This window comes from Leptonychotes weddellii, chromosome 10 (genome assembly GCF_054177405.1).
Source record: "Leptonychotes weddellii isolate Sample4059 chromosome 10, ASM5417740v2, whole genome shotgun sequence".
NCBI classification, from domain to species: domain Eukaryota; kingdom Metazoa; phylum Chordata; class Mammalia; order Carnivora; family Phocidae; genus Leptonychotes; species Leptonychotes weddellii.
This window is the reverse complement of record NC_138378.1, coordinates 54,682,410-54,706,926: the sequence shown is the minus strand read 5'-3', so window position 1 is coordinate 54,706,926 and position 24,517 is coordinate 54,682,410. Positions and strand designations below refer to the sequence as shown.

The window sequence follows — 24,517 nt, the reverse complement described above, 5'->3', positions numbered from 1 at the left end:
GTACCATCTCCCAGTGCTTCTCCCTGGCTACCTTCCCCTCTCCAACTCCCATCAGCCTCAGGCTTCCAATGATCAGCAAAGATGGAAGTTTCCTCACATTTCCTGAGGCACTGTGAGGAACTGCTAAATGAGCTCATCTCTCCACACTCTACACCCCAAGAGCTCTCGAGGAGTAGGCTTGCTGGCCCGGCACGCTGACAAACCTGGAGAGGCAGGAGGAGGTCTTGGCCTCCTGGATCCCGCACATCCACGGAAGCTGAGGCAGGAAGTTGTGTCAACCCAGAGCATTGTCCCAACGGGCCAAATGCGGCTGAGAGGCTGAAAAAGATAAAAAGGTGTCCATTAGATGGAGCAACATGGAGCTTATTGGTGACTGAGAAGAGTGGCTTGGGAGAGCAATTTGAGACTGAAATGCTAATGGATCTATGGAGGAGAGAACAGGAGGGGAAAAGTGTTTACAGACAACGCTTGGAAGAAATTTTGCTATGGGACCAGAGAAATGGAAGAAGATGTGGAATCAAAGAAGAGTTTAAGAGCTATTAGAGCATTTTTTTTTAAAGATTTTATTTATTCATTTGTCAGAGAGAGAGAGAGAACAAGCAGGTGGAGCAGCAGAGGGAGAGGAAGAAGCAGGCTCCCCTCTGAGCAGGGTGCCCAATGTGGGGCTCTATCCCAGGACCCTGGGATCATGACCTGAGCCGCAGGCAGATGCTTAACCAACTGAGCCACCCAGGCGCCCCAAGATATTAGAGCATCTTTGTATGCTGATGAGACTTTTCCTTTCCGGAGGGAGAAACTGACAATGGAGGAGAGAGAAGTGATGTTTACAGAGGGCAGCCTTTAGAAAGGGGAGAAGTGCGTTGGTACTCGGTTCTCCCAGTGTGAGATCTTTCTGGCAACTTCACTTGCTCTGGTCTTCTGATGGACATCTGCTCTGTATGCCCTCAAGTGGCAGCCTAATCAAGGACAGGGCCAAGAGGTACTGGAAGGATTCCATGCCTCCCTTAGCTTTCCATGCTGGTCCCGGGATCCAAGCTGCGGCAATCTGCTGCACGGTTTGCTTTCTGATTTCCCAGTGCGTTGTCCCCAAGGGCTGGGGCAGGTGAATCTGCCCCGTATTTTTCAAAGGTCAAACATGTTCAAAGGCCTGATCTCCCTCAGTAATATAACCCTGAATATGGGCAGGCCATCTGCATTCATTGACTCCTTTACTCTTATCATCCAACCTTACAGATGGGGAAAGTCAGGCATGGAAATGTTAAATGAATTGCCAAAGGTCATGCATCTGGTAGGTGGAGGACCTGGGATTTGAACCCAGGCCATCTGGCTCTGGGAGCCCACCTCTTCCACGCCTCCCTCTCCCCCACTCCCCCCGTCCCGCCCTAATCTGTTTCCTCCCTTTAGCCCTTTTCCCAGAAGGCCTAGGATCCTCTCCGCCTCCCCCAAAGAACATCCTGGAGCCCTTGCAATGAGAGGTCATTCTGATTCACCTGTGACCGGTCCTGTACCCATGAGGAATGCTGCCCACGCAGGGAGGGAGGATTCGGAGCTGCTGCTTCCCTGCCTTCCTGTTTCTATCAGGCCAGACCTGGGCAGGACACGATGGCACACTCAAATTGGGTAATTTGAAGAAAGTTGAATAGAGGGGCTAGTTACAAAGGTGTGGGCAGGATGTAGGGAAACCACAGAGGCAGGGCAAGAAGCCACAGCTACTCGACCACCCCGAGGCCTGAAGGGGCGAGGGGAGGTGTGGTCACTGAAGCCTGTAGTGTGTGCACTTAGGGCCGCCTGACCAGAGCTGTGATCCTGAGAAAAGGGACGCAGCCGGCCCCAGGGGTGCCCCCATCCAGGCCTCCCTCCCGCGTCTCCCTCTCTCTGTTCTCCCATCCAGGATACCCACTGGCTAAACCCAACCCAAAGCCAAAGGGTGAGTGAGGGAACCCACTGAGCAGGTCTGCAGCACAGACCAGGGTAGGGAAGGATGGAGAGTGGATCTAGAAGGGCAAACAGAAGTATCTAGCATATAACCGACTTCTTATCGAGGGTGGCGGAGAAGAATGCAGGGCTCTCGGGGCGCCTGGGTGGCTCAGATGGTTAAGCGTCTGCCTTCGGCTCAGGTCATGATCCCAGGGTCCTGGGATTGAGCCCCACGTCGGGTTCCTGGCTCAGCAAGGAGCCTGCTTCTCCCTCTCCCTCTGCCTCTCTCCCTGCTCATGCTTTCTCTCTCTCTCTCTCTTTGTGTCTCAAATGAATAAATATTAAAAAAAAAAAAGAATGCGGGGCTCTGGAACCAGGTGACCTGACTTCAAGTGCCAATTGCCTCTTACAGGCCACAGGACCCTGGGCAAGTTACTTAACCTCTCTATGCATCAGTTTTCCCATCTGTAAAGTGGGGATTGTAACCGCAACCTCACAAAGTTATAATGAGCATTCATGCTTAGTTGATCTCCCTTAGAGATAACTTAAGTAAAGCACTTAGCATACAGTAGGTACTCAATAAATGCTGATCCCTTTCCTCTCTCACCTCCTTCAGGTATAATGTGTGGGGATGAGGCCCTATACTTTGAATGTGGGAGCATTATACGTAGTCCATAAATATTGCTTGGTTGATGGCTGAAGGGCCATCTGTTCCTTGGAGGCTTCTGAACATCCTTCAAATGACCTGTCCTTGGAGCCTGCAACAGTTACTGTGGCTTAAAAAGTTCTTGCTGGGATTGCTGGTATGGTTCTGTCTCCTTCCATGGGTGGTTGCAAGGTTACTGACGTATCTGCCTTATAATTTATTAATTTGTGTGCTTGTTTTATGCTGTGTCTCTGTTTTCTATCTAACAATTAAAAAGTTCTTTAAAATCATTTTTAAATTTCATATAACCATAAAAAATTTAAAAATTTCATTGTTTGCTTTCTCTCCATTTGCTCTGCCCTGTGATTAGGATGGATCTGAATTATCACCAGGTTCGAGACAAAAAGCATTTAAAAAGGCAAGTTTACAGGTGGTAAGTGGCTCTGGGGCCGTTTATTTTTTTCTATTCCTGTATTACCTCCTATTCACAGATGCAGGAAACTGAAGCCGGGTCTCTATGCTTGTCCTATAAGCAAGCAGCTCTAGGGAATGCTCCCTACTGGAGGCAGCTATTAGGGTATGCTCCCCACTCCTGAACCTTCTTTGGAGAATTCCATGGTTCAAATCCTTGCCCTTCGATGCACCATTTGACCCTGAGCAAGTGTTTCCCTCCTTCCTCTTTCCACCTCCCTCCATCACCTTAGAGCCCCAGAGTGCCTGGGGTGCCGGGCTCCCATTGTCCACCAAGCAGCTCTGCCATTGTTGCCAAGCCCTTTTCCCAACCCACTTTTTTAAAAAAATATTTTATTTATGGGGGCGCCAGAGTGGCTCAAAAATAAATTTGAGAGAGAGAGAGAGGGAACACGAGCTGGGGAGGGGCAGAGAGAGAAGAAGCAGACTCCTCTGCTGAGCAGGGAGACCGACGTGGGGCTCGATTCCAGAACCCTGAGATCATGACCTGAGCCGAAAGCAGATGCTTAACGAATGAACCACCCAGGCGCCCCCCAACTCACTTTTTTTTAAGATTTTATTTATTTATTTGACAGAGAGAGCACAAACAGAGGGAGAAGCAGAGGGAAAGGGAGAAGCAGGCTGCCTGTAGAGCAGGGAGCCTGATGTGGGGCTCGATCCCAGGACCCTGGGATCATGACCTGAGCCCAAGGCAGACGTTTAACCGACTGAGCCACCCAGGAGACCCCCCCAACTCACTCTTAAGTAGACACCCAAGTGGAGGTATGCTTTTCCAAACTATTTACCTGACATTCTCCTTTTCTGTTGTAAATCTCTTTCAACCCTTCTTTCAGCACGTGCTTTCCAAAAGGAGCGAAAATTCCCTATGATAAACTTATACCACTAAGACTCAAAGTTCTGCAGTGGCGGGGACCGTGACTTTCGTGTTTTTATAACCTTATATTGCCTGCCTGAGTAGCTGACACAGATCAGGTGCTTGAGAAATGGTCGTGGCCTCGAACTGAAGAGGATTTTCCTTCCCTTCCTGCCCACGTGAAAACCATCTATCTCTCCAGGCCAGTGCCATCACTCCAGGGGACTGCACAGGACCCGAGCGAGAGGGACTCTGCCCTCTCTGGGAGGCTTTCTGTAAGCCCAGCAGCTGCGGGAGTGCTAAAAGGATGAGATGGGGGGTGGGCAGAGAGGAACAGGCACTTAAAAAACTTCGAGGCTCATTTATTTTTAACATTATAGATTTTCTCTTGCTTTCCTTGAGCATATGATGTGTCTCCCCTCTTCTTGTAAAGGATTGCATAACTGAGGACTTCTATTTGTTTATTTTGCCTCCTGCACAGTCATCGCCAAACTCCGGCGCCTTCCATCTCCTACCCACCAAAGCTGGCGCAGAAAGAGCAGAAACTCCAGGGCTTCTGATGCTTTTACTGGGGCTCAAACGACCCAGGCCTGGAGATGAGAGAGTGAGCGAGGCCATTTAGCTCCTCTGGGCCTCACCTGTCCTCATCAGTAGCTGGGTAGCGTGGGAGTAATAAGTAAGTGGTGCTTGTTGTGTTGGCATGAAAAGTTCCAGCCTGTGAAATGTGTGATCTATGAGACACTGAGATCCAGTTCCTGGACGAGGGCATCTGAGGCAGGCGCCTCTCCGAGCCCCTGAGCTTCACGGTGTCTCCCCACAGTGAATCAGGACACAGATTGGCCAAATCAGCTGTTTTCCTTATCCCTCCAAGTTCCAAAGTCCAAATGCTTTCCTGCTGAGTAATTATTTTATACAGGGGAAAGGGAAGTGCAAAAGGCAGACTCCTCCTGCGGGCTCTCGGTTGGCTCTGGAGATGTCACCCAGACACCACTGTAGTATCTGGCTTCCCCACTCTCCCTAGTTCATGCCACCCTCGTTCAGGCTCCAAAACGAAAGTGACCCCGACACAAGCCCATAGCACATACCAACACGCAGCTTTCCCATCTCCTAAAGATGAAATTCCAAGTGTTTGCGAATAAATACTCCCCGCAGCAAAATTTCATTGTCAAGAAGGACATCGTGCTTGTCCGGACGCCCACAAGAAGGGCCTTTTGCCAAAACGAATGGGAAATCATTGGCCGAATTAACATCCTGTGATCTTAGATCTAAAAATGACCCGGAGCCGGGTAAACAAGGTGACGTAAGCTGCCGGGCGGGGAGCGGCTCTCTACTGCCACCTGGAGGAGAACGTTTGCAATGGCGCGGAGGCTCCGGGCGGCGGGGAGGCTCCGGGCGGCGGGGAGGCTCCGGGCGGCGGGGAGGCTCCGGGCGGCGGGGAGGCTCCGGGCGGCGGGGAGGCTCCGGGCGGCGGGGAGGCTCCGGGCGGCGGGGAGGCGGACCTCCGCCCGCTGTTAGGACCTGGTGACAACAAGCGCGAGCTGGGCAGTCCCGGGGAGGGGAAGGAAAACACGGAGGAGACCAGAGGGCAAGGACGCTCCTCCGCGACCTCAGCTAGAGGAAAACGAGGTCTGGGTGATCCGGGCCTTTGGACACTGTGGAGTTGACCCTTGCTGGCTTCCTCCTTGGGAACATTCCTTTTATAAAAGGACTCGGGCACCATGAACTCTTGCTGGAAAAAAAATCATGGCTTAAAACTAGTGGGGCAGGATCCCCAACGCTGGAGACCCCTGATAAAAACAGTTGGCAGTTTCTGAAAGGAGAAGCAGTAGCATGGCTATGCCAATTTAAACACAGGGCCACCGGATTTTCTGTTTTAGTTTGGGCTTGGCAGTGACTGAAGTGGGGGAGTGAGTGCAGGAGTTAACAGTCCTAATTTACTTTCTTGTCAGGCTAATGTGAGAATGAGGCTGCAGAGCTTTCTGCGTTACGCAACCGGCATGCTGGGAGATGCCCCAGAAATATGCTGGGGGCTAGCAGAAGGTCAACTGAGCGTTATTACTTTTCCCCCTGCAGATGATCCACAAAAGGAAAAGGAGTTGATGTTTAGCTTGATAAAAACGAAAACAAAACAAAACCCACTTTACTTTTGGGTTAGTCAGTTTTTGCTTCGTTGCAAACCACCTCAAAAATCTCAGTGGCTGGGGACAACACGCATTTATTTTTCCTGCTAATGGGTCTGCAGGGCAGCCTTGGTGTGATCTCAGCTGGGCTCACCTGGGCTGGCTGAGCTAGGCTGGACTCCTGGCTGAGGGTCAGATACAGGTTCCACCTGGTTCTATTTCTGGACCCAGGATGAAAGGACAAAGGCTACCTGAGGCAAGCTCTTCTGGCAGAGGGCGTTACCTGTTCAAGAGGCCAAGTCAAAGCCGGCAAACACATTTGGAGCCTCTGTGTGTCATGTCCACTAATATTCCATTGGCTAAGGCCAGCCTACCATCAGTGGGGGTGGGGGTGGGGGAGTGGGGTATACTCTGCTGACTCTAGTAGGCTGATCGAGACTGGAATTTAACCAATGGGTTAAATTCACTACAGACCATCTGCTTCTTGTGGAAGAATTGCAAAGTGAGGATGGCCTAGATAATCCTTATGCAGTATTGGTGGTCCTCAACGTGAATTCAGTTTTGCCCAATGGACACTTTTTAAAAAAATTTACTATTATTATTATTTTTCCATAATCTCTACAACCAGCAGTGAGGCTCGAACGCACAACCCTGAGATCAGGAGTCCCATGCTCTACTGACTGAGCCAGCCAGGCGCCCTGCCTAATAGACACTTTTCAATTCCTTTTTATTCACATCTATCACTTATGACATAATGTGCTCGTAATGGATAAGGGACACAGTGCCCTTGTCTATGGCCTGGTCTACTTTTTCAGGGTATACTTAAAACTCCCTGTGCCAGGACACCTGGGTGGCTCAGTCATTTAAGCATCTGCCTTTGGCTCAGGTCATGATCCCAGGGTCCTGGGATCAAGTCCCGCCTCGGGTTCCCTGCTCAGCCAGGAGTCTGCTTCTCCCTCTACCCTTACCCCCTGCTTGTGACCTCTCTTTCATTCTCTCTCTCCCTCAAATAAATAAAATCTTAAAAAAAACAAAAACAAAAACTCCCGGTGCCAGCAAGTCAGTTTAGCTATGCAGACATCACCTGTGGAATGAGAACGACAGGGAGAGATTCTTTGAGGAGGCAGCGTGGTATGCTGAGAAGAGCACTAGACTTGAGAATCAAGAGACCTGGGTTTCTAGTCCTGATTCTGCCAAGGTTGGAATTTGGAAGGGTCAGCAGGAACCAGCAACCAGGTGCTTTTCAAGTCTTGCTGAGAAGCTTGGACTTTATCCTGTGCACTGGGGCACAACGGGGTCAGCTCAGAGTTTGTTTGTTTGTTTGTTTGTTTAAGGCCTTTTGGCAACAGTGTGGAGGGTGGATTGAAGGAGAAAAATTGGATTGGAGGCGAGGAGATGAGCTAGGCTATCATCCAGGTGAAAGGTAATGAGGGCAGAGACCAGGAAGGAAGCCCTGGAGATGGAAAAAGGGGTGAATAAAGACTCTTTTGAAGCAGAACTGACAGGAAGAACTTTTTTTTTTTTTAAAGGTTTTATTTATTTGACAGAGAGAAAGACAGCCAGAGAGGGAACACAAGCAAGGGGAGTGGGAGAGGGAGAAGCAGGCTTCCCGCGGAGAAGGGAACCCGATGCGGGGCTCGATCCCAGGACCCTGGGATCATGACCTGAGCCGAAGGCAGACGCTTAACGACCGAGCCACCCAGGCACCCCAGAACTGACAGGAAGAACTTAAAGACAATTGATTATAGGGAGAAGGAGAAAGACAAGGGCAAGGGGGAGTCAAAGATGAATCAAGGGTCCAGAGTGCATCACCTAAATAGCGGTAAACGTTGTTTCTCAGAGTCTTTCTTACAGCTGAGTACATGTATGTATGCATGCATGGGTTGGCAGGCATTGTAAAATGTATTACTTTCCAGAACTGGTGCAGAAAAATCACACAAGGGACACCTGGGTGGCTCAGTTGTTAAGGGTCTGCCTTCGGCTCAGGTCATGATCCCAGGTTCCTGGGATCGAGCCCCACATCGGGCTCCCTGCTCAGCAGGGAATCTGCTTCTCCCTCTCCCTATCCCCCTGCTTGTGTTCCCTCTCTCGCTGTCTCTCTCTCACTCTCTCTGTTAAAAAAAAAAAAATCATACAAACTTCAGCCATTGGCAAACCTTATTCACCATCTTTGCTGTGTTCAAACACCTGCACCATTAATACTCAGTATTCTTTCTTCCTCTTTCTTTCTTTCTTCCTTTCTCTTCTTTCTTTCTTCTTCCTTTTCTTTCTTTCTTACTGATTTTATTTTATTTTTTTTTAATAACTGAAAGTTTTGGTTTTTTTTTTAAAGATTTTATTTATTTATTTGAGAGAGAGAGAATGAGAGACAGAGAGCATGAGAGGGAGGAGGGTCAGAGGGAGAAGCAGACTCCCTGCTGAGCAGGGAGCCCGATGCGGGACTCGATCCCGGGACTCCAGGATCATGACCTGAGCCGAAGGCAGTCGCTTAACCAACTGAGCCACCCAGGCGCCCTGATTTTATTTTTAAGTAACCTCTACACTCAACATGGGCTTCAAACTCACAATCCCGAGATCAAGAGTCCCATGCTCCACCTGAGCCAGCCAGGTGCCCCTAGCATTGTTCTTTAAATGAAGTCATTTATTTAACCTAAACACTTACTTCAGGCTTATCCTTAAAAACCATGTATGTGAGATCATGACTTTGTTGGGCCAGTTATGTATGGAGACATAATGAATCAAATACAAGGTCGTGGGTGCCTGGGTGGCTCAGTTGGTTAAGCGACTGCCTTCGGCTCAGGTCATGATCCTGCAGTCCCTGGATCGAGTCCCACATCGGGCTCCCTGCTCAGCAGGGAGTCTGCTTCTCCCTCTGACCCTCCCCCCTCTCATGTGCTTGCTCTCTCTCATTCTCTCTCTCTCAAATAAATAAAATCTTAAAAAGAAAAAATACAAGGTCATTAAAATTTCAAAAGTGTCTGTATACTACCTACAAGTATTATTTCCCATGGCCACAGTGTGCAGGCCAGATTTAGGGAACCCCTGCCCCAGGCAACAGCTAAAACAACTAGGATTATACAGATTTTGCTTTCTCCGAGCTCTTGTTAGTTTCCATTCATATTGTATCAGTGTCCAATTCTGGATGGCAGGTCTGGTCTTTGCATCCATTGTTGGCAAGGCCTTGCCCTGCAGGCAGTGACCTTTAGCAGAGCTGGGCTGGAGGTTGTCATCCAGACAAATGGGGGCTGACCTGGAATGTCTTTTTAACTCAGTGTCTCACAACGTGAGCCTCTGAAAGCCACTGCGAGAGCAGCCCAGCCAAATGAGCTGGGTCCCTCTCACTCTGCAGACAAGAGGGCCAACAGGGCCTTGGGATCTCCCTTTGCTTCTCCCATGTTCTCCCTGATGTTCTTCTGGAAGCCACACACACACAGAGGTCTGGATGCAGAGGGTGGCAGCTTCATCTTCTTTTGTTCACTTTTGCTGCCTAAAGATCTCTAGAGACCGTTTTCAAGGTAAAGTTGAATTAATTCTGCACTAATGGGTTGGCTGCCATGAGGTGTCTCACTGAACTTTTCTGAGACTCAGTTTCCCCCTGTAAAATGGGGGCTTGGGCTGGTGGTCTGGAGAGTGTCTCCCTTTCACATCTTAACCGGGCTCAACAGTTTGGGGACAGTTATACTTCTTCTTTGAACTCCTTATTCCAGTCTTTGCCCATTTTTTATAGTATTGTTTGTTCCTATATATAAAATTTATTATGGTCATTGTAAGTGTTTTATGCATATTTTATTGTATCCCTTTGTCATTATTATCGCACATTTCCCCCCAGTATTATTTCAACCTTGTTTCTGTGAAGTAAGGAGACATTTCAATTTTTGCTGTGGAGACATTTTAGCTTAAAAAAAAAAAAAAGCCCAACTGACAGTCTTTTCTTTGAGAATTTCTGCTTGAAAAGAACTTCCTCACTCCAAGATTATAAAAAAATACACACTCAGTTTATCTTCTGGAATTTTAATGGATTCATTTATTTTATGTTTAAATTTTTGGACCTTTTAAATGGATTTGATATAAAGAGTGAGATAGAGATTTTATTTTTATTTTCTTTTTTCAAATAGGTACCCCATTTATTGAATAATCTATCTTTTGCACACAGATTTGAAAACATGCTCTTTATGAAATTTTTAAAAATCATCTGTTATATACTTCTGGTAGTAAAAGCTATTGTCAATTATACTATGGCATATTTTAACTGTTGTGCTAATGGACTTATTATTTTTATTTAGATCTTAAACCATAGCAACAATATGTATTTCCAGGCTTACTGCATCCACTTTAATGCATTTAAACACTTAACCATAAATGATCACTATAATGACTGACTGTCAATTTATAAAAACTCTCAGAAAGAGCAGTCTTCTCTTTTCCATCATGGTAATTAGTAATGGTAATCATAGCAATTAGTAGAAGTAAAATATGAACTGTCATTGTAAAGAACTCAGTTGCTATGATTTGGGGGAAAGTAGGACTTGGACCTAGGCAGGTTATTCCGGAGACCAGGGTTCCTGTGAAAACTAGGAAGTTAGAGACGTTTTCTTCCCAGGGTGCCCCCTGCCTGCTCCAAGTACCCACTGTTCTCTCCTAGCTACCTCACTCCCTCTCAGAGAATCTACTCTCAGATCTTCATTCACACTGAGGTGTTGATGACTGGTTACTATCCAACACAGCTATTCTCATTAAAGTGTGAGGTATGTGGAAATTAACTTGTTACTAATAATAGAATGCTGAAGTTTGAAATACTTTACTTTTTAATCAATCTGAGTTGACTCAATGTTTCCCCTGAAATGAATTCCCCTGAACTGGGCGCCTGGGTGGCTCAGATGGTTAAGCGTCTGCCTTCGGCTCAGGTCATGATCCCAGGGTCCTGGGATCGAGTCCCACATCGGGCTCCCTGCTCCTTGGGAGCCTGCTTTTCCCTCTGCCTCTCTCTCTCTCTCTGTCTCTCATGAATAAATAAATAAAATCTTTAAAAAAAAAAGAATTCCCCTGAACTTACTTGCATACTTCTTTTGTGAGAGAGAAAAAAAGGTGTGCTGGTCATTGTCTGTAACCTCTTTCTCACAGTCCATTGGGATACAACAATGTTCTGCTCATAGACAAGGCCACTTCCAACTGCCACTGAGTTGAGCTTATGTGGTTGCTTTCATTTTCTTTTTAATGTTGTCCCCGGATAAATTTTTAATAACATTCGCAAATCTGTATTGCAAGCAAAGAAGAATGATGTCAGAAACATATTTGTTAGTAAAATTACAACAATTATGATTACTTAATGAAAGACAGATAAAGTGAGGACACCAATGTACACTACTGTTATTCACACTGGGTACTCAGTAGATATTTGTTAAAGGAATGAATGAATATTTAAAAGTCATTAAAATCTATGTTTCTGTAGTTGATAAACGAAATCGGGTTTGTTTATGCTTTTCTGAAATATTCATTCACTTTTTTCCCCTCTCACTTTTAATATCATCTGTGATATAAAAACAAGTTTCAAAAATGTTTTTGAAAATGAAGCTTCATATTCTTTTGAAAATAACTTCTAAATATTTTTCATCATAAAATCATCTATTTTAGAATAAAAGTCTCAGTGATGAAATAAGACATAAAGGGCAAGAGAACGGTAATGTTTGAGGGTATAAACATGTCAACTGGTCTCTAAATTTTTGTCTAGAATCTTTGGCCTCAGGAATATCTTGCTTTACCCTGTAAAACACTTTTATGAATACCTCATGTACTTTAGAGATATTTTCTTTTTAAAGATTTTATTTATTTATTTGAGAGAGAGAATGAGACAGAGAGAGTGTGAGAGGGGGGAAGGTCAGAGGGAGAAGCAGGCTCCCTGCCGAGCAGGGAGCCCGATGCGGGACTCGATCCCGGGACTCCAGGATCATGACCTGAGCCGAAGGCAGTCGCCCAAGCAACTGAGCCACCCAGGCGCCCTAGAGATATTTTCGATAGTGTTTGCTTTATTTCTTTGCCTGCTCCCTGGAAGTTATTTTGTTTGTTAAATAAAACAAAACTTGGATCTCTGATAGGAGTAAGTCTTTGCCATCCAAAGTGAGGACAATTTTGAGAAACAAAAATTTGAGAATTGGGCGTCTAAGCTAATGTTCCCAATAACACACACACACAGCACTTCAGAGCCTTAAACTAGAGGGAAGAGGCCTCAAGAGTAAAATGGAGGCACTAGCCAACATGGTGAACCTCTGAAACCACGCCTTGTGGGCAGCCCCCAGCCCTTGTCCCCTTGTAGAGTCAGCCCTGCTGAGCTGCTCTGTGTTTTTGCATTCCAGGTGCCATTTCTGATTGCAGGAAGGAAAGTGGAGCTGGGACCGTTCCTGGGAGCCACCGACCAGACGTGTTGCTTCTACCGGTTGGGTAGAATATAGCCAACCCTTCCTTCCCTAGCCTGCTCACCCTGCTCCTCCCCCTGCCATCAAAGAGGAGGATAATTGAGGTCTCGCTGGCTTGCAGGAGGCCTCAAGCATTCACCTCAGGGTCCCTTCCAGGGGATTCAGTGACTTGGGATTTCAGTTCCTACTCCCCAAGCAGTTTTCTCAGCACAAAAGGTTTTCAGTTCTTTTAAATTCATCTAAGGACACAGACTATGCAGAGCAGTCAGGATATAAGCCATGTGAGCAACAAATAACAAAGCACTAATTGCATCTAGTGGGCATAGAGTTTCAGTGACTTCATGTTGGCTAAATATAGGCGAACACTTGGTGTGTTGTGCATGCCAGGGGGAACCATGATGCAATTATCCCCTCCCTTTGATGGAGGGGGAGGACCCGGGTCAGAAGGCAAGAATGAGATTGCCTAATAAATGGTCACTTGTGATGGTCCCCAACTCCACTTGCGTCCAAGGTTTGTACACACACACACACACACACACACACACACAATAAAACAAAGCAAACACGACTATACGGCTTTAAAACAACATAAATACTCAGCTTCTGACCAGGGTTAAAAATAATTGCTTTACTTAAAAATGTAATGATTTCACTTTTCTTTTTAATCTTTATTATATAAGAAATTCACATCCACCTTAGGAAATTTAGAAAAAAGAATGACGACGAATTCTTATCAAGCACTTAACAGGTGCCAGGCACTCCCTGCCGTAGAAGCTTTCCATCATCAACTCATTTAATCCTAACAATAACTCTCTGAGCTAGGGACAATCATCATTCCTGTTTAACAACTAAAAAAGAACAAGGGATGAGTTCTGTAACTTGTTCAAGGTCACCTACTTAGAAAAGTGAAGACTGGGAGTTGAACTCAAGTGGGCCCGATGGCGAATTTCATGCTCTTGAACTCTAGACCAGTGCTGCTCAATGGACACATACTGTAAGCCACGTATATAATGTAGAATTTTCCAGCAGCGACATTAAAAGAAGTAAAAAGAAACAAGTGAGATTGCTTTTGATAATGTTTTATTTAGCCCACCGTATCCAAGATAGAATCATTTCAACATTCCACCAGTATAAGGAGTAAACTAAATGAGATATTTCACATTCTTCTTTTCATACTAAGCCTTAAAAACTCAGTATGTATTTTACACTTACTTCTCAGTTAGGACTAGACAAATTGCAAGTGCTCACTTAGATACGTATCCAGTGGCTACTGTACTGGGGCAGGGCAGATATAGAACATTTCCATCATGGCAGACAGTTCCATAGGACAGTGCTACTCTAGATCATATTGACCAGTCAGAAAAGAAAAAAGTCACATAAACTCCCCGTCTATTTCAACGTATCATATCCTTCCTGCATTCTTTGTATTTACGTGTATAAATACGTTTTCTAACAGATGAGGGTCATACTATGAATATTGTTTTAATCAATTTATTTCTTTAATGATAGTGTGCAACCTTCCAGTGGTTTTGTCTCCCTGTATATATGTGAGGCAGTGCTGGTGTGCTGAAAGTAACATGGGACTTGGGAGTCAGAGGACTCCATCATTTTCCATCTGTGTGATATTGGACAAGCTATTCTCTGACTCTCAGTTATCTCATGTGAGGATTAAATAGGATAATGTACGCGAAATGTGTTTTATAAATGAAGGCTCTGGGGCGGCTGGGTGGCTCTGTCGTTAAGCGACGGCCTTCGGCTCAGGTCATGGTCCCAGGGTCCTGGGATCGAGCCCCGCATCGGGCTCCCTGCTCGGTGGGAAGCCTGCTTCTCCCTCTCCCACTTCCCCTGCTTGTGTTCCCTCTCTCGCTGTCTCTCTCTCTCTGTGTCAAACAAATAAATAACATCTTAAAAAAAAACAAGAACAGGCTTTGGGGTCAGATATTTGTAGGTTTGAATTCTGGCTCTGATGCTTTCTGGTTTGAATGAGTGCTCTGGACCTGCTTTCTCATCTCTGAAATAGAACTGATGCATACTTCATAGGGTTGTGGAGAGAATAAACCATAAGCAGAATAATACGTGTGATATGCTTAGCACAGTGCCGTGCACGCAGAGTAAGCCCTCATTAATGGGAGCCGTTTCTGGTACTACTACTTCTGTAATTGCCAGTCTGGGCCACCTGGTCACTTTCACTTGGAGAGTGGTAGTACCCAAGGGAAGAGGATGGCCTAATGATCACTTTGGGTTCTTTCAAGCTCTCAAATCTATAATGCCTAATACAACCCAACTGACCAAATCAGAGGGAATGAATGACTGAGGTTTACCCTTCCAAGCTATCTTGATATCATTCCCCCCACACCCCAATAGTCTAGTCCTTGGTCATTCCTAACTATACTCCTTGATCACACCAACATACATCTCTGTCCCAGATGGGACAGCCCAAACTCCAAGTGGTCTGACATGTCAGCTGTGACACACACATTCACACAGAATCCTGAAGCATGTATAAAAGTGCTTTATTTTGGGTGTATATCATATGTTCCACCTCTTTAGAGATCACAAGGAAAGTTAGGGACATGGGAGTGTTCATATGGTTTTTTTTTTTAAGATTTTATTTATTTGACAGAGAGAGAGTGCACGGAGTGCACAGCAGGGGGAACGGAAGAGGGAGTAGCAGACTACCCGCTGACCAGGGAGCCCGATGCGGGGCTCGATCCCAGGACCCCGGGACCATGACCTGAGCCGAAGGCAGACGTTTAACCGACTGAGCCACCCAGGAGCCCCTGTTCATATGTTTTTGTCAGTAGTACCAGCTCCCCTCTCACTGCCAGCGATTTGGGTTCTCTTTCAACTAAAGTAAAATTTCCACGACATAAAATTATTGATGTACAACTCAGTGGCATCTCGTATATTCCCAGTGTCATACAACTCCCACCCCTGTCTAGTTCCAAACATTTCATTGCCCCAGAGGGAAACTCTGGACCCATCAAGCGGCCACTCTCCATTCCCTCATTTCTCCACTAATCAGCTTTTTGACCCTATGGGTTTCCCCATTCTGGACATTTCATATAAGTCAAGTCATATACTGTGTGACTGGCCACTGATTTCTTTGCATCGGTGTTCTTGACCCTGTTTAAGTGTCTGCTCCCTCGTGGTTGGCAGAGAAACTTCTTCACCCTTAAACTGTCTTTGTCTTCTTCCTCTTCAAAAGCCCCATAGCCACTTTATATCCTTTTGCTCTCATCTCGGGGGTTTTACTTCTTGTTAGCCTGCCTATCCTTCACTCCAGAGCTGTGCTCTCCAATACTAGCCACTAGCCACAGGTAGCTACTTAAATTATTAATTAAAATTAAATAACATTTAAAGTTCAGTTCCCCAGTGACACTGGCAACATTTCAAGTGTCCAGCTGGCACATGTGGTTAGTGACCTCCATATGGGCCAGCACAGATAAAGAACATCACCATCATCACACAAAGTTCTATTGAATAACACTGCTCTAGAGGGCACTAGAGCCTGCCAAGTGGAGAATGGGATTAGGGAAGGAGAACTTCACGGTGGGTTGCCTTCCGGGCATGAGATCTCTAAAATTATTTGACCTTCTGCATCACCCAGGACTCTTCCAGTAGGGTCACTCACTGTCTATGTGAATGGCTCTCCCTCAAATTGTATAGTGCACAGCATGTACATCTGTACCCAGTCATGCTAGAAGAGTCTGTCTCCCTCTGCATCCCACCCTAGTAGGCATTCCAAGAAAAAGAGAGAAAGAGAGAACAAAAACAAAACCCTTTCCCAGCACATCTGCTTGCTAGCTTAGTTTTTACCTCTCCAGTTAGGCTATGAACCCCTTGAGGGCAGCCCCCACATGCCTTCTTTACCCACCCTGCTCCCTACACTAAAACATCTAGCACACAGGTGTGCCCACAGCAGGCAAGCAGCCATGATTTCTGGGTTACTGATTGAACCATTCAACCCAGGCTATGTCGCTGAGCACGGGAGTACCAGTACCCCCAGACCCATCTGGAGGGGGTACCCTCTCCATGTTGACCCTTGCTGTGCCCTCCAGTGATGGACGCAGGACAGAGAGAGGCAGTGGGCATCAGACTGCACTTGGGAATGTTCATTCTGGCCTCGCCTCTAAGCACCAATGCACCGTGCTCATTCCACCACTGAAACAATGATCACCGGTAGTATATGTTACCTGCATGTGTCTGCCTTCCCCAGCAGAGTGTGAAAACTGGATGTAACATGAGCTCAGTAGAAGGCACTCAACAATTCAGGGTAAAAACAAACAAACCTAAACAAATATGTCCAAAGAGATCCTTCTCCGGTAGGAGGTCGAAATGGCAGTGAGGGACATAAAGGCCGCCGGAATGGGGACACTTCAGAGCAGAGCGGGGTGGGGGGAGGCAGAGGCGGGGACCTATGCTCCATTTCCTGTGCGACAGGCCCCCTCTAACTTAGTCAGACCTGATGTAACTCCTCCTTCCCTACCGCCGGGGTTGGGGGGGTGGAAATACATTTCTCCTTTCAAATTTACTTGTTATAATCTTTACCTCAAGAGGCAAAAGAAAATTATAGCCAAGCCTACACACCAATGGGCTGTCCTGGGATGGAAAACATCAAACAACTCTTCTGCACTTTGGATTTTGATCCCCAGTAAAACTTTCCACTAGTAGCCAATACTGACTTCTCATCACCATCCAGGTCAATAAAGCTTAATGAATCTTGAAGTGACCTGCTCTTTCTCTACTCCTTTTACTCAACACTGCCGGCCACACCCAGGCGTATGCATTTCCATTCAGCCTCTTTCCAGCTAATTAATTAGAGCATTTTCCTCCTGCCCTTTGAAACACAGATGGTAGTAGCACTCAGATGTCAATCTGGGGGCCTTGTTGTTCTGGCAGTCATGGAAATGTCTGCTTTTGGCAGGCCCTAGGGGCACTTGGCAGAAGCTCCCATGTTGCTTCAGTTCCAGGTAGATCATGTGGTTTGCTTAAGGCGCTTCTGGCCACTGGTAACCGGGAGGGAAGGAAGTCTCTCTAGGCTTACACCCTCCAGCCTGGAGGGCGATTGGTGAAGTTGCCCTGCACTGATTTCACATTCCTCTCCTTCTGCAGATGTATTCCTTTCACCATATTACCTAGTAAATAGCACCCAATCATGCTGGAAGCCCCAAGCACTGTGTCCTTAACCTGTGTTATCTCATTTGTTCGTCTGGACAGATCTGTGACACGGTACTACCACAACAATCTCCCTTACTGACCTTGGAGAGGTTAGTTAATTTACCCAAATCCATACCAGCCGTAGCTTGCTGAGTGTGACGTGAAGCAAGTTCTGTCTGACCCCTAAACCCTTGCTCTTAACCTCAGCGGCAAACGGTCTACACCATATTGCTTCTCATGTTAGCTGGGTTTCCACTAGTCCGAGTTTAAAGATGAGGAAAACGGAGACTCAGGTAAGTAACTTATCCAGGTTCACCCAGCTTATAAGAGGTGACGCCAGGGTTCAATCTCCCCGGTCCAGCTGACTGCAGTACCTAGTTGGTGGGATTGCTTTTTCTGTGCATGCCTTTGTTGATGCTAGCCCCATCCCCACGTCCATTCCACCCCTACTCCTCTCAATTCTTAGCAAAACATGTCCCTCCCACTCATCCCTGATTCCTGTCTTCTCTTCCCAGGTAAATACTCTCCTTCTGGCTCTACTCAAGTCCTGTCTCCTCCAGGAACCTCGCCAGAAGAGAGGTCCGAAAGTTCTACTTGTCTCAGCTATCCATTTGTCAGGCTTCAATATCACCGTGTGCCGCCATGTGCATTTACAGCTGTGAGCATCAACAGTGGAGATGCCTAAACTCCTGAGCCGGACCACGTACTTCTCTGCACCACTCACTGCATATTGAGCCTGACACTCAGAAAGGGTGAGCATCTGAGGATAGTTAGTTGAAATGGTATCGGCAAGTCCAGCAAATATTTATTTATTTATTTATTTTAGCAAATATTTCTTTAATGTCCACTTTGGGCTAGGCTCTTTCATACATGTCACCTCACTTAAATCTGTTTTAACTGCTCCTACATGCTCGTGGGCTTCTCTCTCGACACAATGCACGAGATTATGGCTTCTGTGTCCTTATGGAGCAAAAACTGGTTTACGTGATTCTTATGAAAAACAAAAGAACGGGGCGCCTGGGTGGCTCAGTCGTTAAGCATCTGTCTGCCTTCGGCTCAGGTCATGATTCCAGGGTCCTGGGATCGAGCCCCGCATCGGGCTCCCTGCTCAGCGGGAGGCCTGCTTCTCCCTCTCCCACTCCCCCTGCTTGTGTTCCTTCTCTTGCTGTGTCTCTCTCTGTCAAATAAATAAATAAAATCTTTAAAAAAAAAGAAAAAAGAAAAACAAAAGAATGCGTTCCCTGAGTTTCAGAAGCAGGCAGCTACATACGCATTGATGCTTAAAGAGGAGTTAGGCGGGATTCCTCGCTTCCAAAATGTCCTTCCCACTGACGGCCATTATGCCATGATAGCTTCATTCTCTTAGACATAATTTTTGTTTCTCTTCTGAGGTCGCTTCTAAAATGAAATGCACCCTGTCCTCACCTCCCCCATGAGTATTAAGCCTTATCAGCAGACATAGCAACAGGGAATCAGGAGGAATTGGACGTGGGACAAGCACTTGAGGATAGGGAATACGGTGTTAATCCTTACCATGGCTCAAGATACCCATTAGGATCTGGTCCCTGCCTGCCTCCCTAGCTTTTTCTCTCATCACTCTTGCCTTGGTAATGCTACGATCCTGAAACACTCAACATCCTTCCTACCCTTCATCTTTCCTTGTTCTCTTCTGTTTTCTGGCCTTTCGATATACTGTGCCCACTCCTTCGGCTGCCTAACTCCTACTCATCCTCCAAATTCCAGTTCAGACATCCCTTCCTTCAGGAGGCCTTTCCTACTCATCTCAGTCTGGGCCTGATGCCCCTGCAGTGTATCCCTATGGCTCCCTTTGCTTTCCTCATCATAGCAGGGAATGCACTGTCTTACGTGATCGTTTGTTGACCATATACGTGGTTGACTACGAACTCTATGGCTCAGGTTCCATGTTGGATGTTTCACTCTCCCAGCACCAGACATGCCTGGCACCTTGTACTCAAGGAACATCCATTGAATGAATCACTAAGCGGGGCGTGAATGCACAGATGGGAGTACCGGAGACAGACTTCACTTCTTTCACGTTGTCAAGGACATGACTTGCTAGAGCTCCACAGAGTTTCCTTAACTCCAGAGAAGACCCTGCTAAAAAGCATACTATGGATCACAAAGGACTCTGAGAATGTGAATAGTTCTGTACAGGCCATTCCCAAGCCTACATGTACAACTCAGAGCACATGTCATTTTCTTCTGATGGGAGACAATGTGTCCATGTCCCTGGAAGTCTGTGTGCCCACCTCAGAAGCTCTAGACATCACCGTAGGCCACCAACACTGTATTAGCATGAATAGGGGTTCTGGGGTCCTTGGGAAAATTATAAAGGTGATCTTGGAGCCAATGGTCAGATTCCCAATTGTACAAAGATGGGGAAACAAAGACTATCTTTTAATCCCTGAGACAAGTGCTTAAGAGAAGCCAAGAACTCCGTCAGATGCAGGAGAGTAATGGGGGCCAGGCGCTCTGCCTTGAGTAATGGAGGCAGCACAGGTCTGCTTAATAGCTTGCAGACACATAAGCTCCAGGTCTCTGGGGAGAGAAAGAGAGGAACTCAAAAGAGCAGAGCTCTTTTGAAGAGTCAAAAGAGATATAATTACAAGAAGCCAAGCCTTCCAAGATTGACTGAAAGCCTCACTTCTCTCCATTTGAGGTAATAATCATGGTAATAGTCACAGCTGGCTGTTTCTGAGAGCTTACAAAGTGCTCACTCCTGTTTCTGGTGTGTGTAAATATGAACCAACTAATCCCCCCCATACCCTGTGATGAGATAGGTCCTATTCTTACTCCCATTTCACAAATGAGGACACTGAGGTACAGATGTGTTAGGTGACTAACCCAGGATTGTACTAGTAAGTGGAGGAGGAGGGATTTGAATCCACACACTCTGGCTTCAGAGCCCACAGGCTTGGCTGAGATTCTTGGCAGGAGTGGAGGGCACTGGTCACCAGTGCAGATGATGGGAAAGACGATCCAGTGGGACTAAGGCTGGCTGGTGGGGGTTCCCACGTTGTGTTCTCCTACGCAGTACTCATTAGCATCTTCTGGGCTGTGCGTCTGACACGGGGTCAGGTATTGGGCACATGGTGGTAAGGAGAATCCAGTCCCTGGCCTTGAGAGGCTCTCAGTCCCTGTAATGGCTGCGATGTGGGATTAAGGAGTTAAGGAGGGCACTTGTGATGAGCACTGAGCCTTGTATGGAAGTGTTGAATCACTAAATTCTACTCCTGAAACTAATATTGCACTGTATGCTAACTAGCTGGAATTTAAATAAAAACTTGGAAAAAAATTAAAATGGTGTAAATTTTTATTGACATGGAAAGATATTTAAGACATATTAATAAGTGATAAAAATAAGTTATATATATAAAAGTATATATATATAAAACAAATACTGTTTATATGTATAAAACTGTGTATATATATATATATATGTATACATATATATATGCACATAGCTATATAAACAGGAAGAAAAAGCCTGGGCAGGGCGCCTGGGTGGCTCAGTTGGTTAAGCGACTGCCTTCGGCTCAGGTCATGATCCTGGAGTCCCGGGATCGAGTCCCGCATCGGGCTCCCTGCTCGGCAGGGAGTCTGCTTCTCCCTCTGACCCTCCTCCCTCTCGTGCTCTCTGTCTCTCCTTCTCTCTCTCTCAAATAAATAAATAAAATCTTTAAAAAAAAAAAAAAAAAAGAAAAGAAAAAGCCTGGGCAGATATCCATCGGAGTGTTAAATGTTGGTTATTGAAGCTTGTGTCCTCGTGGATAATTTTTATTTTGTTTTCTATCTCTATTCTTAGTTTACATACAATGAGCAATCAATAAGTAATCATAAAAGGTCTGAGCAAGTCTCTTGGATGATTTTAAAAGGAGAGAGCCTAACCCTGGGGCTTCATCAACCCCTCCCTACCTTGCAAATAATCTGAAAGGCCCCAAATGATCTGGAATGGGTGACAAGATCATGTCAGGCAGGTCACACACTGCTGATTGGAAGTTGGAGTGCCAGGAAGCTGCCAAATGCAATAAAACCTGCCGTGCTTGGGAGGTTTATTGGATAATAACATATAGTTCTGACTGCAGGCCTTGCTAATTCTCTCCTTTCTGCCATAGTTCCTGAGTCAATGGCGGCACCATCAGGTGAATGTCCGTGGGACTGGGAGGTGAGCAATCTTGCAGACGGCAGAGATGGTCCAGGTCGGCTCTGATATCCCTCCCACACCTGCCAGTTTTACTTCCTCTCCCCCAGTCTTTTTTCAGCTCAATCAGGGGTGAACCTGGGCTGGGAGCAGATCACTTTACTCACCATTATTTCATTGTCTGCATCTACCTCCTGCCCAAGAGGCCAGCTCACTTTTCCACTGTAAATTATTTATATACAAAAGCTCAGAAAAGATCCTTGATCTTCTCCCAATTCCTTGGGGGTCTTACCTCCAGCCTGTTAACTGTCTCCCTGGGTTGTCTTCCTGGACATCCTCCCTAGCTCTGGGGTCTGTCTTTCCACTACATTTAGGGCTGGAGTTTGGGGGACAGGGAGAACGGAGTCAAGGGTCTAAGTTCCCGAAGAACCAAACCCTTGGGCAATTTAGTAACCTCAAGCCTCCCCTCTTTGGCCAGGATTAGAATGACCTCCACAGTCATGCTGAGCTGCTCTGTCAGAGAGAAGGAGAGGGGAGCTCTTCTCCACTCAGCCCCTTTTCATGCATGCCAACAAGTACCTCCACACACGGATACACAGAGGAATATACCATGTCCAGAAATGACACGCATGCAGCCGTGCAGATACACACGTTCCATATACACATCCTTAGATACACATAGATAGGTACCAACATGTGTTCTCCTAGGCATCCACACTTACTAGTCTACACACGTAGAAAACACTCAGGCATTCGTACGGGCACTGGAACGCACACAACCAGATGCAGACACACACAGACACAACTGTGCATTCCGACACGTGCAGACGTCGATCCTTGCACACATATTTAATCACCCAGGCACGAGCACACATAAATCTACTACAGGCAAAGAAGAGAGCTGACAGATCATCCCCAGGCAGAGACCATTACCATTCACCCTGACGTGAGGATTGCTTTGTTTTGTAGGAAGTTTTTGTAGAAAGTTGGCTGTGCCTTTGACAAGGAGTTCAGCCCTCTTCTGCCTCCGGCTCCCCAGCCAGCGTTCTCCTCCCTGTCCCCCCTGTAGCCCCATTTTCCCTGCATTGCTGTGCCTGGCCAAGGGGAATGCTAATCGCCATGACGGGAACCGTTTCCACCTGTTTATACCCGCTCGCCTCCCCTTAATGCCATTTTCGACTCTGCCAAGCAGGGGAGGAGGCCTGCTGTGCAGGCCGCGGCGAGGGGGGTAAGGAATGAGCGAGAGGACAGTTGGAGTGTGAAAGGGACCCGTCGCTAAGTGACTCCCCTTTCCAACAGCCACACACAAGATGCACATAATTGCTTTTAGCACAGTGGGATGGATAGAGATACAAAAGGTCAAATCAGGGATTTGTCCCATAATATCCTTGCTAAGCAGCAGCGTCAGACGTTGGAAAAGCATATTCATGAATTGAGGTGCCAGAGTGTGGGGTAGGCTTTTCAGAGGCGGCTGTGTGTTCCCTCTTTGAGGTGTGCCTGCCATGGTGATTGGATTCACACGGAGCAAGTGACTTCTCAATGCTCAACAAAGCTCTGCCTGTGAATTGGACTAAATAGACTACTTGGCAGGCAGCTGAGATAACTATGCTAAGTGAATTTCATAGTTGCTCCCACTCCCCTTATGCCCAAGCCTCTTGGAAAATGCAGGATAAAGGCCAAACTCCTGAGTGCGACATTCAAGGCCCTCCACCCATCTTCCCAGGCACTCCCCAGCATGAATGTTACATGTCCACCCCCCTGGGCCCTTCTCCGATCTCTGAATACATGTGAGCCTTGAGGCTTTGGGGACCCCACCTGTGGCATTCCCCAGAGTGCACTGTCCCCCCACCCTTGCCCATTTGAATACTATTTGTTATTCAAGCTTGACTCAAGTCCTAATTCCACCAATCCTTTCCTTGTCCCCCACCTAGATGTGACCTTCTTGGAAGGAGGAGGGCAGCAGGATATCAGAGAAAGAATGCAAGTCTGGATCCTGTGATCGGACTTAAATGTGAACAAGCTCACTAGCCCACTGGGGCTGGGGTTTTGAGGCCAGTCTGTGAGGTGGGGAGGGAGCAGAAGCAGAATGCAGTTTGGAGGTTCTTGTGATCATGGGGGTGGGGGGGGGGAGGGTGGATGGTTTGAACCAGGAAAACAGCAGTGGAGATGGTGAGCAAAGGTTAGATTCTGTTATATTTTGAAGGCAGATCTGAAAGGTATTGCCCAAGGACTGGTTGTGGGTGTTAAAAAAAAGAAAAGTTAAAGTTGATTACGAGATTTTTGGCCTATGTATTAACTGGTAAGCGGCAAGAACAAACTTGGATGGTGGATATTAAGAGTCTAGTTTCGGACATACTTAGGGGCCTCTTACACATCCATATAGAGATGTCGAGACTGAGAAGGACAGGTAGTAAGACAGAAGCAGGTGGGATCCCCGAAGAAAGTATTTCAAGGAGGAAAGCATGAGCAGTCATGTCCAATACCCAGCTGAGAAGCCTAGTGAGATGACCACAAAAGCTGACCATTACATTTCCTGTGTGGAGGCCCTTTGTGACCTTGGCAAACGTGGCCGTGTGAAGTAGTAGACACAAAAGCCCGAACCTGAGAGGTTTCAAGAGGGAAGAGTGAATTTTTGAAAAATTTTGCTATAACGAGAAGTCAGTCAGTGGTGGAGTACTGGGATCAAAACTGAATTGTTCAGGGCTCCTGGGTGGCTCAGTCGGTTAAGCATCTGCCTTCAGCTCAGGTCATGATCCCAGGCTCCTGGGATCGAGACCC

The 24,517-nt window shown here is 46.7% G+C and overlaps 3 long non-coding RNA genes across 5 annotated transcripts in view; 1 reads left to right on the top strand and 2 right to left on the bottom strand.

The window, feature by feature from the left end:
* Nucleotides 1-24,517, bottom strand: part of LOC115936614 (uncharacterized) — an 88,674-nt gene that overhangs the window by 16,810 nt on the left and 47,347 nt on the right. The window contains exons 7-8 of one of the 2 annotated variants that reach the window (XR_014149260.1): nucleotides 11,061-11,260; nucleotides 204-318 (exon numbers count right to left, since the gene is read on the bottom strand). This is a non-coding gene — a long non-coding RNA (uncharacterized LOC115936614). The remainder of the gene's footprint in view (nucleotides 1-203; nucleotides 319-11,060; nucleotides 11,261-24,517) is intronic. The other variant, XR_004072029.2, reaches the window with a different exon arrangement.
* On the bottom strand, nucleotides 4,234-5,253 carry LOC145723887 (uncharacterized). The gene is made up of 2 exons (XR_014149265.1): nucleotides 4,973-5,253; nucleotides 4,234-4,477 (listed from the first exon to the last, which is right to left on the bottom strand). It is a non-coding gene; the product is annotated as an uncharacterized LOC145723887 (long non-coding RNA).
* On the top strand, nucleotides 9,434-18,152 carry LOC145723885 (uncharacterized). 2 transcript variants are annotated; one of them, XR_014149263.1, is made up of 4 exons: nucleotides 9,434-9,522; nucleotides 10,650-10,752; nucleotides 12,358-12,442; nucleotides 18,093-18,152. It is a non-coding gene; the product is annotated as an uncharacterized LOC145723885 (long non-coding RNA). The 2 variants fall into 2 exon arrangements; XR_014149262.1 differs by lacking the exon at nucleotides 18,093-18,152 and having other exon boundaries at nucleotides 12,358-12,957.